At 43.4% G+C, this 14,152-nt stretch overlaps 1 gene segment (V, D, J or C); it reads right to left on the reverse strand.

The window, feature by feature from the left end:
* LOC132675423 (Ig mu chain C region membrane-bound form-like) overlaps positions 1 to 14,152 on the reverse strand; it is a 242,761-nt gene that overhangs the window by 217,059 nt on the left and 11,550 nt on the right.

The raw sequence follows: 14,152 nt of genomic DNA on the forward strand, positions 1-14,152 counted from the left end.
GCTCTGACATATGTATCAAGCTCCAGTCTTAGATTTGATTCTTTAAAAGTGAACAACAGGGTTAGGGACGCACTTGTAGTTTAGTTTGGGTAGATGGTGCTTTGACAATATGAATAATTGTATTCAGTGAGTACAGGTGTATTTGCAGTCCTGTGTGCATTTTTACAGGTCTTTCATCAACATAGATCATTTTCACTCTACAAGTATTTGACATACTTTTTGAAGTTTAACCCAAAATACTTTATTCTGTGCCATTTTCACTTGTATAATTTTGTTATTTATTTTGCATGTATTTTCATGCTGGTGTGTAGAATCACAGGTGGTTTGTTTTTATTTATTTTCTTTGTTCATTTTGCATCCTGCTCTTTTCCTCATTTAAAAAAAACTGGTTCTAATATTTTTTGTGGTATCTCTAGGGTTTTGTTATGTTTAAGATCAATGTCACCTGCAAACAAGTAATTTTCCTTCCTCCTTACTGATTTAAATGTCTTTTATTTTTTTTATTCCCTATTTTTTTCTGGTTACGTCTTCCAGTGGTAGGAGAAGAAAGCTTTTCCCTTATTTTTTTCTGGGATTTAGCCAGTGTAAGGATTCAATTGACATAAGACCTATCTACAGGAGAGAATAAATTTCATTTTGTAAGTGCATGGCCTTCCTAATGACATGACACCCAGAGAAAGGACAATGTAGGTGGCAATTTTGTCTTTCAGACAAAAAAACATTGGGTTTGGCAAGAGTTAAGTTTGGGGTCACCAAGTAAGTAGGTTTGTTTGCATAGCCTTCTTGCCCCTGTATTCTTTATTCTGGTTCTAACGATGGTTCTTCCCTCTTGGTACATGGGAGGGAGATTTATATCCTGCTGACAAGGGACGATGGAGAGTCTGAGTGTACTTGGACTCTGTCTCAAGTGACTTTCACCCAAATAAGCAGTGTGACAAGATGACATAGTTTGAGGTGGCATATGTATTCTTCACGTTATCATGGGGAACACTTATGTTAGGGGTGACCATCATTGCCTGGCTCCTGAAATGACAGGAAAGCCTTCTGCATTTTACCGTTCAATATGCTGTTAGGTGTGGGCTTTTCATAGTGGCCATGATCATGTGGAGGTAATTTCCTTCGGTCCCTTTTTAATTGGGTTCTTTTTAAATGATGAACATGTGTTGAATTTTGTCTAATGTTTTTTTGAATCAATTAATGATGGCTTTGATTCAGTCATTCCCTCTGTTAATGGAGGACATCACATTTATGCATCTGTGTATGTTGAAGGATCCTTGCATCCCTGGAGTGAATCACACTGGATTATGTTGTATGATCCTCTCAATGTTCTGTTGAATTCAGTATGCTCAGATTTTGTGAAGGAATTTTGCATGTATGTTCATTTGAGATAGTGACCTGTAGTTTCCCTTCTGGTGGTGTCTTTCTTTGGTTTTGGTGTGAAAACAATGCTGTCCTCACAAATTTCATTTGGGAGTGCTGTTTTTTTATCAGCGGTTTGTAATAGTTTGAGAAATATTGGCATTAATTCCTCTTTAAATACTTAGTAGAAGTTTTAATAAAGTCATGGACTCCTCAGCAGATTTTTTGGAGGGTGAGGTTTTAGATAGAGAAATCTTATTAATTTTTCTTTTGTTCCTTTTGTATTTTTCCATGAAGCAGTCTTGGTGGCCTACATTATGGCATAAAATGTGTAATTTGTTCCTGGTGATCTAATTGTTGGCCTATAAATACCTAAGTTTTTCTTTAATGATTTTTTCTATGTCTTTAGTTCAGTTATGTCTCCTCTTTCAATTCTGATGGCATTTGTTTGAGTCTTCCCTATTTCCCCAGGCTACCTATTTGTTTCAAATTTTACTTTGCCAAATACAAATTTTTATGTAATTGATTTGTTTTCTGAATTTGTGATAGTCTCTATTTTCTGTCTGCTTTATCTTTTTATGGTATTTTTATGTTTATCTTTTTATGTGAATAAAAATGCCAATGAGTTTTTAAGGAACCTGAAAAATATACAATTCATATGAAAGCACACAACACATGGAAGCAACAAAACAATCATGACGTCGAGAGAACCTGGAGACATCACACTTCTCTCTTTCTAAATATATTGCAGAGGTACATTAACCACAACAGTGTGCTTCTGGCATCAAATGAGATATTTAGACCAGTGGAGCTCATTATGGAGCCCAGAAGTAGAAGTTTGCAGATGCAGTCAGCAAATCCTGCACGAGATTTCCAACAATGCACAGTGGGGGGAGGATAGTGTCTCTTAAACGTGGTGTTGACTAGGGGCACCTGTGTGGCTCCGTAAGTTAAGCATCCCACTTCCACTCAGGTCATGATCTCACGGTTTGTGGGTTCGAGCCTCACATCAGGCTCCTGCTGACAGCTCGGGGCCTGGATTCTGTTTCTGCCTCTATCTCTGTGCCTCCCTACTCATGATCTGTCTCTCTCCCTCAAAAACAAAGTAAAAATTAAAAAATAGTATTGATATATACATGCAAAATAATAACATTTGGCCATAATCTTGCTTCATACATATACGTCGACACAAAAAAAAAAAATCTCAAAATGGATATAGGATTAAGAACACTTGAACCTAAATGCCTTCAAGAAAACATGAAAGATGAATATGATGACATTCAGTTGAGAATGATTGATTTGATATAAAAGCAAAGTCACAGAGAACAAAGCATGCAAGGGGGACTACACCATACTAGAAAAGGGGCAAGCAAATATTTGTAGAGCTAGAAGGAAGTCTATGGGCGGGTAGCCCCTCCCTGCCCACTGGGGCTCTCCAGATGGATTTGACAAATTGGCTTCCTCATTGGTAAATGGCTGCTTGTTTGGTGGATGGACTGATGCTGTCTGACTGGACAGGCCATTGCCACGACTGTGGTAAAGAATGGAATGCCTGAAACAGTTCCTGCATTTGCCATTCCATTATGGATTTAGCCAGACCAAGGAACTCACTTCAGCACATAGACAAACTCGGGGGTGATACAAAGACTTGGGGGTGATAATTAGAATTTCATACCCCACATCATCCTTAATCATCACAGAAGAGGACGATGAGGATATGTGGATTAGGGGAACAGATATGGAACATGAAAAACTAGACACAAAATTCCTTCAGGAAAAATCCTCCTAGAAACTGGCCTGGAACATCCAGAATCATTGTCCTTGGCCCTTAATGAGATTGGGAATTCTCCAAACATCAGGCAGTGACTGACCCCCTTTGCAAAGTATTTTAGAAAGGAATCCTTAACCCCTTCTCTACTGATTGAGTGAACTTTATGATAACTTATATGACCAAGTTGATGCCATGCATAGCCATGTCCAAGAACTAACAGGTGCACTTGGGTCATATCATCCACAGACAATAAGAACATGGCCTCTGCCACTGACTAGTCTTGCCACCCTTTCTACAGAATATGGGACGCTCATCAGGTCTTCAGAGAGCACCCAGTGCCACCTCGCTGAGAGGGACCTTATGATGAACTCCTAACCGACTACACTGCCATCAGAATAAGGGAAAGATTCTTCTGGATTCACGCAAGCTACACAAAATAGTTCCAGATCGCCATTGTCAAGACCGTGGATGACCATCCCCATGATGACCATTGGTAAGGATTCCCAGAGACAATTCCCAGGCTTCAGAAGCACATGGCATCACATAGTAGGTCACGGATCAAAAAACTGCATTTCCACCTAGTTTCATTTTCCGGCTCTTTCCTGTCAGGAAAAAAAAAAAAAACTTTTTAAAATGGAGCCTACCCTTTCCCCCACTATTAAAAGACTGACTACATTACCTGCTCTCCCTCTGAACCTCTATGACTGTCTGTCTTCAGACTGTATCTGCCCCATTCACCTGTGTAGTTATCTCAGCAGGTCAGACACAGACCCTTACAGCAGTTTTCCAAGTCCCGTCTACAGTAAATAATCAGTCTGATTGTCAATTGTTTTGACATCAGGATAGCAAGTAAGCCCCCAAAGTAGTGGTATTTCCTGCCAATGCAAGCAGGTGAATGCACCATGTGGATGGACAAATGGAAGGGTGTGGTATCCACAACCAGAACGACAATGTCACTCTGCCTTTCCTTCCACTGCATTGATTGGGACCACAACTTTGATGGAAGCTTCAGGATGGTCCTTTGCTCAGGTGAAGTATCGGGAGAGAATACTTCCCTTTGTATGAAGACAGTCATGGTGCTAGGTTCTCTCTCTTGGTGACATAGCAAGGCAATCTGGTGCCAGGTGGTCACAAGGTGCTCCAGCATAACCCCCATGGCACAAACACTTTTCAGATCCCAAAATGTTTCATTGGCACTCAGACTACCTGTGCATCAAGTGACATAGCTCAGCCACTTCCAGATAAGGCTTCCTAACAGCACAAGTCATATGAGAGTAGACCGAAAATCTGGAGTAGCTCAGTCAGGTGACAAAACCCACCTTATAGCTGCTGAAGGACTGCAGGCCTCCCATGTCTCACAAACTTTCAGGAATGCATGATAATTGACCAGTGACAGTGACCCTCAATTGCCCAGACCAGTGGGAACTCATGACAGGCTCTACATGAGCTGGTCAGCCTAACATCTTGGCACTCTTTGGACTGTTAGGAATTCCCAAGGCAGCAGGGTAGATATGTACAGGTTGAGAGCAGACTGTGGCTGGGACTCCTTGGTCATCGATGCTGAATGGGACATACTGGCTAGCTCAGTCATGACAGAGTCTCCCCTGTGGCCCTTGAGATACCCTCAACTGCCTAGACAGTCTTGGGAATGTGAGCCATCTTATGGACAGCTGGGAATTTACATTTCAGTAGTGAACTGTAAAGCACCACCTGTTAGGAGGGGCTTTAATGCCCGTCAAGTGGGCAGACTGAAAGGAGAAATGGTGTGTTTAATGTCCCCCCTCCTTCAGCAAATCTTGAATTATGGGGTGCAATTACTCAGTCCTCTATTGCGCACAATATTGATGTGCATATACTGTCTTAATTGGATGTAGGGGGGTGCAATTTGCAGTCCTACAGACTCCTGATATGTAGTTCCCCCCAGGAAAGCCAGGCACTGGGTTTGTTCCCACTGGCCTTGATGGCATGTGAGGGCATCCACATCATTAACAAGACAATGCACGGTCAAAGGGGCCACCATTGCTAAAAGGGATTCAGTAAAGATTCTTCCAATAGTGACATCAAAGGGATGTTGAGACCCTTCTACTATTCCTCCCTTTATACCTAGTAAGCTAAAGGGCACCACACTTTTATTTGGAGGGGTTCCTGGGAAGCACTGTACCTTGGCTTCAGGGTCAATGAGAGAAATAAAGTGTTGTCTGTGTCTGTGTCCTACACGGTAATTACAGAAGTATACAGGCAGTTGTCCCAGGAGGAAGGACATACTCCACAAACCTCTGGGTCCCTAGGCAGCGGCCTTGGCATCTCCCCAACCACTGGGATCCCAGCTCCCCACTACCAGGGCTTTCATGTCCAGAGAAGTGATGGCACCCACCCAAAGGGTAGGAACAGCATTCTCTTGAAGATCCCAAAGTGTCTGATCAAAGTTTCTGACTTGTGTTCAGGCTGTCCTGAGATTAAGTCACTAGGGACCCCTCTTCTCAGAGCTGTGCATAAAGAAAAGTGTGGGCATCATCTCTAGAGCAAGAGATTTGGGTTGAAGTTCCACCCCTTGAATGGGGCACTGCTGGGACCCTCCTGTGGGCTCCTATCTATGGAGGTGGTGATCCCATCACCATTTGCAGCAAAGAAGTCTTGGGCTTCTTGAAAATTCTCCTTTTCACATCTGACTATGGCATGCATGCTAATGCCTGCTACACTAAAGCTGGTATTCCCATGAATTGTATTGGCACAAGGCTTAAGATCAGAGTGGTCCTTCAAGAAGAACTCCTTAGATTCTGTTGTCAAGTGCCTCTCCTCCAGGTGGAAATGGACAAGGGCTCATGGGCGCATGACATAAGGCAAAAACAAAACAAAACAAAACCCACAACCCACACCCATTGAATTGTCCCCATTCTATCTTAGAGTTGGATTGCATCACCTGGGCTTGACCTCTCCCAGTGGGCCTGTGCTGTCGTGCCATAAAAATCCAAGTCCGGAGAATCAGAGCTTCTTTCTTCCTACCTCTGTGGACTCTGGGGCCCTAGGGAGCCTCTTCCTCAGAGCCTTCCCCTTTTTCCTTGGTGTGTGTCTCTTGCCATGTGCCTTGGGGTGATTGCCATAGCTTTTGATACAATGAAAAGACTGGAAGCTCCGTAGGTTGTCTCTAAGTAAACAGGCCGTTGATACCTTGAGCTTTTCAGTGATTTATGAATCTGGGGCACTTGGACCAATCCAGACAGCTGTAGTGTGTCAAGCACTTAAAGCAACAGCTTGGAGCCAATTGTGAAGACCCACTAGAGCCAATCAATATCCTTGTCTCCCTCCCTTTCGACAAATGATTCCAGGAAACCTTGCATTTTCATGATGGTGTAGTGCCTGTCACCATTTCTCTCTTTCACACTGGTCCGAGGATATGTTGGTGTAGTGGTCTTAACAGGGAGGACCTGGGATAGAAGTTAGCTCTTCCCAGACACGTGTGCTGAGGCCCCCCACACTGAGGTGTCCCCGACAACACCTGTTAAGTAGGGAGCCATTGTCAGCAGCAGTGAGGAATGCAGCCAGTAGGGGGAGGTTGCCTTGGTCATGTCCTCCGCCCAGGGAGACATGATGCTCCTGGTAGAGTTGCCTCTATCACTAGCTAGGCATGGCTAAGCAAGCACAACACCAGGGTACTGGTTGCAACACAGTGGACCCAGCAGCTGGCGTCTTCTTCGACACTAATCTAGGGATATGGTCTTCGGTGTCCAGCAATATTTCACTTGGAGATGAGTAGGAAATACACACCTCTGGAACCCCAGGATGGTGCCTGATTGTTGGTCTCTGCAGGGAGTCTGACCTTTTATGGCACTGGTAACTTAGGATGGGGGTTTCTGGCAACACGTGGCATCAGCCCAAAGCAAAGCTACAGACCACCGGCAAGCTCCAGTTCTTTCCCAGAGCAGCTGAGATGTGGGGGTGAGGAACGAGTGAGCCATTCTCAGTGCTAACACATTGTTGGAGGGCACCACCTAGGCCCCCAATCCCATCCCTGGGGACAAATGTGTTGGGGACCCCAGCTGTTGTACAGAATTAAGAACATGTAGACTGTATCCTGCTGAAGGATTAGGCAAGAGCCATTGCTCGGGGGTGGACAGGTGGCTCCCTAGGATCTGAGCTCTGGCTTTGGATACCTGAGATGCATGGGGCCCTCTGACTCAAGGTGGCGTTTCAGTGCACCCCCAACAAAGGAAATGGAGGCACAGGATTTATGACTCACAGGGCCCAGAAGCAAGGGTACACAAGGACCTTGGGAAGGGCAGACCTCCTTCCCACAGTCCCAGTGATCAGGACATAGAAAACAGGGTAGCAAGTACCTGATTACTTGAGAATGGATGGGGCTGAAGTCCCTAACTTTTCACAGGCTCACCTCTGTGTGGTTATTCAAGAAGGCTCTCAGAAAGCCAAAGTGGGAATCCTAGGCAGATCCTTATCTAAGGTTAAACTCACTGCAAAGTAGGCAAGAGAAAGAGAGCAGGGATTCACATTCATCGGGCTCCAACTGGATGCCAGAGTCATCCATAGGCACTTGTGCCTGCCTTATGTTTCATTTCATTGGGTGCTCCATTCAGTCTCATGGTCTCAGTCTCCCACATTTGGAAATTTTGTCCTCAGGGAGGCACAGCTTGTGCTAGGTGGAACCTAATGCCAGTCCCCTTCCCTCACAGCCCACAGACACTCCAGTTGGAACGGGCAGTGTGGGTGGGTGGTAGCCCTCCATTATCCTGAACCCACATTGGGACTGGGGGAAGACAGATTACCTGGAGAATGAGAAAATGTTCAGTGTGCAACCGCACAGTTTTGGAGACAACTCATGAGTTTGTCCCTGAAAGAGCTTGTGTGAACGTCTCTTAATTCTGGAAGCATATACCTCAGTTCCAGACCCAGATGCTAACTCAGGTCCTCTGCACATAATCTCGGGCTCAGTTTGGGCTCTTGGAAGCTTAGATATATACATAGAGGCCACAAGCATGCAGTGTTTAAGTTTTATTTCAGCGTTCTGGTCAGTGAGCCATGAGAGATGTGTGTCAGAGCCGTGATGTGCCTGTGGACCCCTGTGTCTCCTGCAGACCCCCGAAACGTGGATGTCAGCTCTGCAGCCTCATTACTGTATTTTCACACATGTGCCAGTTGGATTGTCTATAGTTGTTCAGCAGTCAGGAGGCTAATTATGGATTGTCGTCAGCAACAATCAGTCCCTTAACTTTCTTGGGGTTGATAATTTGACATTTGTGGCGACACCACAAGGAATGCAGCTATTATGGCTTAAATGGGACCAAAAACCGCTCTGAGATATAACAGGGATTCATCACTTTGCCTCACTGGCCGCATTCTTCTTGGAGGGGTCCACTGCCTGTGCTCCCACCAGTGCCTCGTCCAGTGCACCATGGAGGATCCCGGCTTATGTGGCAATGGCAGTTCCTGTTAGTGTCGCACGACCCTCTGTGACTGCATTTCTCCAGGATACAGTCATAGTTCAGCTGAGTCACACTTCCAGTGCAGTAGGTGTCCTGACAGAGCTTTCCAGAAGCATAGGGGGTACCAGTTCTCACATGACCAATCTCGGTTGTTCCTGTGCTACTATGTGAATTCAGCCGCAAACACCAGAACCCTGAGATCTCAGACGGATGGAATCCAACATGCTCTTGCAGCTGAGGGAGATGTGTGACGATCCTACACTGCAGCCTTCCACAAGGCACGTCTGTGTGGGAACAGGGTTCAGTGTTGAATTCCCCGGGGTCTTCTGCAGTGTCCATGTCGGCTGCTTTTTTGATTTATGGTCTAGCAGACATCTTCACCTTTCCAGAATTTTTGCAAAGATTTCTTGACAGTGCATAATGCAGTGAGTGCAGTTCCCATGATAGCAGCAGCCCTCTTCAGTGCACGGGGTTCCATCTTGCATATGGAAGTCATCAGGGCCTGACAAGGACACCCCACGGCAGGATTCTGGAAGATCACATATATTTTGGATTGGCCTGCCAAGTGTCCCAGCATCGAAATCGGTGCAGTTTGTATAGCATCTGCCTGTATTACATTTGTCCCCAGAGGTTAAAATACTATCACTCATAAAGCATAGATTGCTATAGCACTGCTCTAAGGAGCTGCAGTCACAATGCTTGCCTGGGTCAACTAAGTAGTTTCCGAAATGATTGTGGGTCAGGCTTTTATTTCAATGCACCATTCAGTTGTTGAAGAGGCACTTGCCTAATATGCCACTAATTTTGTGCTGTATATGAATGAAGGAACACTTCCTGAAAGCTTCAGGTATACAAGAGAATTGGGTCCTAATGCAGTTGGACCTTTTCTGGCAAGCATATTCATCCGTGTCAACCCACAAACCAATATTTTTTGCAATCTGATGTGTTGCTATGACAGACATGAGTAAATAATGTCTGCCTAAATAACCCATCACGATGGGGCTTTGTGGATGGCATATACTTCATACAACTGGACTGAAATTAACTTCATGGGATCCATTTCGAATCACAACTAAGGATGAATGTGGTTTAAGAATTCAAAAACCCTTGGACTCATAGTATTGAAAAAAAAGGGCTCTGATGCAACACATATTTGCCCATGTTAGCTGGATCTCTCTCATTATAAATTATCATGAAACCAATATAGTAACTTACATGAATCCCATGAAACAATGAGTCAATTAAGCTAACTAGCCTTATTAGGAATTGGGCACCTTTTGACCTGTGGTTGAACACACTATATATTGTTTTGGAACTGAGAGCAGAATTCCGTGATGGGATGACTACAACTTACTAGAGATCCTGAGGACTGTACTGGCATTTCCTTGAGGAACAGGGGTCCCTATCCTCCTTATATCCCAGGTTATAAGTAGGTCCCGTTGCATTGGTGTCTGCCACTCTCTGAGAAACAATGTGTTCAAATGTTGGGAATCGCTGATGTGTCTGATTTCATAGGCAAGGTCATCCAACTTCATGATACCTTCAAGGCCCCGATAGCACGTGTCCATGGAGACCATGGAAAGAGGAATCTCCTCCAGGTAGCCAAGGTAGCAACAGTCTGGAGGCATGGAGGGGTAGTCCATCTGCAAGTCTCCCTGATCATCCTGAGTGATCATCAGCAGATGTCTGGACCTAAATGGTTTCGTTGGCCACATGTGGATAACGGGTCTCTTGTCCCAAAACACAGGCTACAGGACAGCCAACCAGTCATCTGAATGCCCTTGCCATTGTGCAGCTCCTTCTTTGTAATTACCACCTCAAGGAGATGTAGAGCCATGAGGGACGACCTTGAGAACCCTGGACAGGAGCCAGCACTGCCCAGAATGCAAACTGCAAGAGGGATGCCCTCAAGGTGACCTGGCCCTCTGCCACCCTCATGCCCCTGCTCAGGGACATCTGCCAGTGAGAGTGTATAAGTGGAGGATCCTCAGCAAAGTGAGGTCTAGGCCATCTGACAGAACAGAGGGCTGTACCAGGTGGCCAGTCCCCTGCACCTGGGATCCACTTGTGGGTTTAGGTAACAGTCCCAGGGTGTGGCATTGTGTGACCCTGCACAACAGTTCAGCTGGGGTGGATGTGGGAGAAGCAGGTGAGCCAGTTCAAGCCGTGCTCACATGGACATATTAAGGACTTGGACCCAGAGACATGGCTCTATTCAGCACATTCCATCTTTCCTCCAGCTAGTGAATATGGGATATGAAAATTTAACACCCTGAACTTCTCTACCAATTCCATGTCCTGTGGTACTGCTGGGTCACTTTCTATGGACGACTGCTTTTCCTCATTATGGAGACCAATGCTTCCTACTTCCTTGGGATGTGGAGGTGGACATTGTCAATTTTACCTTTATAGGTGACTAAAAAAATAGCTTTGTCGTTTTTCATGTCTCATTCTGGTTAGACATTAGTTTTCAAGCCATTTGATCCTTTGGTTTTTGGTTTGAAGCTTCCTCTGAGTTTACTGAGGAAACATTTCCCAGTATTCTGTCATGATTGGTGAAGTACAAGGTTGTATTTTAGTATTTTTTTTATGGCAGCTGGGGAGAACAGAAAGTACTGCTGACCATGTGTGAGCCCCAGGGGTTTTCCGCTCTAATCCCTTATTGGGGTTCTTTCCTGGCCTCTGGCAGTCTCCTCCCATGCATGTGTGGTTCCCTCCTCAGCTGGAGATGCCAGGGAGTGGAGATAACTTTGGCAGCTTGCACCGTGGAGTCTGCACATGATCAAAAGACGTTATCAACCATGGAACTCCCTTGTTTGATTAAATATGCTCTCCTCCTTTAAAACCCCCTGCGTCAGGGAGAAACCTCAGAGTTGGCTTTTGGACAGGAGTCTGCATTCTTACCAGTGGCTGGCTTTGTGCATAAAGCTCAAATTCCTTTCCTACCAAAACTCAAACTTTGAATGTTGACCTTTCCAGCAACAGGTAGCTGAATTCGGGATTTGATAACAATAAAACAGAGTGGAGTGGCAGTTGCCAGGCGCTGGCAGAGAGGCGCAATGAGGGTTAGATATCAAGGTGTGTGATATTCTGTTATGCAAGATGACTAAGTTCTAGAGGTCTTCTCCACAACATTACATGTGTACTTAACAATATTGTACTGTACGGTTAAAATTTAGTGAAGAGGGTGGATCTCAGTTTCAGTGAGATCTTACCACAATACACGAGTTTTGCTTCTCACACAAAGTATGCATGGACACACACTCTTTACTGACAAGTGAAAATAATTTAAAAAAATGTACATACTTTGGATCCTAACCCTGGGGATATGCCATTTACAAGTATCTTCTTCCATTCCATAGGTTGTCTTTTAGTTTTGTTTATTGTTTCCTTCACTGTGCAGAATTTGCTATTTTGAGGTACTCCCAAGAGTTCATATATGTATGTATTTAATTTTCTTGTAATATTTTTAATTTAAATTTAAGTGTGTTAACCTACAGTGTAGTATTGATTTCAGGTGTAGAATTTAGTGATTCATCACGTACATATAACACCCAGTTCTCATTTCAACAAGTGCCCTCCTTAATGCCTATCTCCCTTTTAGCCCAACTTCCCCACTTCCCCTCAGTTTGTTCTCTGTATTTAAGTCTCTTCCTGTTTCTTCCCTCTCTGTTTTTCTCTTATTTTATTTTTCCTTCCCCTATGTTGTGTTTCTTATATCCCACATATGAATGAAATCATATGATATTTGACTTTTTCTTACTGACTTATTTCACTTAGGTTAATACGTTGTTGTTCCACACACATTTTCATTCTTTTTGATGGCTGAGTAATATTCCATTGTATATATTTACCACCTCTTCTTTATGTGTTCATCTCCTGATGGATATTTGGGCTCTCCCACAATTTGCTTGTTGTTGATAGGGCTGCTATAAACATTGGGGTCCATGTGCCCCTTCGAATCAGCATTTTGGTATCCTTTGGATAAATACCTAGTAAAACAATTGCTCGATCACAGGATAGTTCTATTTTTAATTTTTTTCAGGAATCTCCACACTATTTTCCAGAATGGCTGCACCAGCTTTCATTCCCACCATGTTAATTTTAGCCATCCTGACAGGTGTGAGGTGTTATCTCATTGTGGTTTTGATTTATGTTCCCTGACGAGGAGTGACAATGAGCCTCATTACACGTGTCTTTTCGCCATCTGGAAGTCTTCTTTGAAAAATGTCTATTCATGTCTTCTGACCATTTCTTCACCAGATTATTTGTTTTTTTTTCAGTGTCGAGTTTGAGAAGTTCTTTATAGATTTTGGATACTAAGCCTTTATCTGATAATGCCATTTGCAAATATCTTCTCCTATTTTGTCAGTTGCCTTTTAGTTTTGTTGATTGTGTCTTTGCTGTACAGAAGCTGTTTATCTTGAGGTCCCAATAGTTCATTTTTGCTTTTGTTTCCCTTGCATCTGGGACATGTCCAGTAAGAAGTTGTTCTGACCGTGGTCAAAGAGTTTGGTGCCTGTGTTTTCCTCTAGGATTTTGATGGTTTCCTGTCTCACATTTAGGTCTTTCATCCATTTTGAATTTGTTTTTGTGTATATTGTAAGAAAGTGGTCCGGTTCCATTAGAGTTTCCTGTTGCTGTCCAGTTTTCCCAACACCCTTTGTTGAAGGGACTGTCATTTTTCCATTTGATACTGTTTCCTGTTTTGACGAAGATTAGTTGACCATATTGTTATGTGTCCATTTATGGGTTTTCTACTCTGTTCCATTAATCTATGTGTCTCTTTTTGTGCCAGGACCGTACTGTCTTGATGACTACAGCATTGTAATATAGCTTGAAACCCAGAATTGTGATGCCTCCATTTTTTTCTTTTTTAGGATCGCTTTGGGTGTTCAAGGTCTTTTGTGGTTCCATGATAATTTTAGAAATATTTGTTTTAGCTCTGTGAGGAATGCTTGTATTATTTGACAGGGATATTTGCATTGAATTATTTGCATTGAATGTCTAGATTGCTTTGGGTAGTATCAACATTTTAACAATGTTTTTTGTTTTAATCCATGTGCATGGAATAGTTTTCCATTTCTTTGTGTCTTCTTCAATTTGTACCATAAATGTCCCAGGTTTTTCAGAGTAAAGCTCTTGTAACTCTTTAGTGAGGGTTATTTCTAGGTATCTTATTTTTTTTTGTGTAATTGTAAATGGGATAAATTCCTTGATTTCTCTTTCTCCTTCTTCATTATTGTTGTATCGAAATGCACAAATTTCTGTATGTTGATTTCGTATGCTGCAGCTTTACTGGTTTATTGTATCAGTTCTAGTGGGGTTTTTTTGGTGGAGTTTTTTAGGTTTTCTGTATGTAGTATAAAATTCAGCTCCAAAACTGAATAATCCTATTAAAAAATGAGCAGAAGGCATGAATAGACTTTCCAAAATGCAACATACAGATGGCCAATAAACACATGAAATGATGCTCAACATCACTCATCATCAGGGAAATATAAATCAAAACTACAACGAAATATCATCTCACTCCTGTCAGAATGACTAAACTCAACTACATAAGGAACATCAGGTGTTTGTGAGG

The sequence above is a fragment of the Panthera onca genome, chromosome B3 (genome assembly GCF_046562875.1).
Source record: "Panthera onca isolate mPanOnc1 chromosome B3, mPanOnc1 haplotype 2, whole genome shotgun sequence".
Taxonomy (NCBI): Eukaryota; Metazoa; Chordata; class Mammalia; order Carnivora; family Felidae; genus Panthera; species Panthera onca.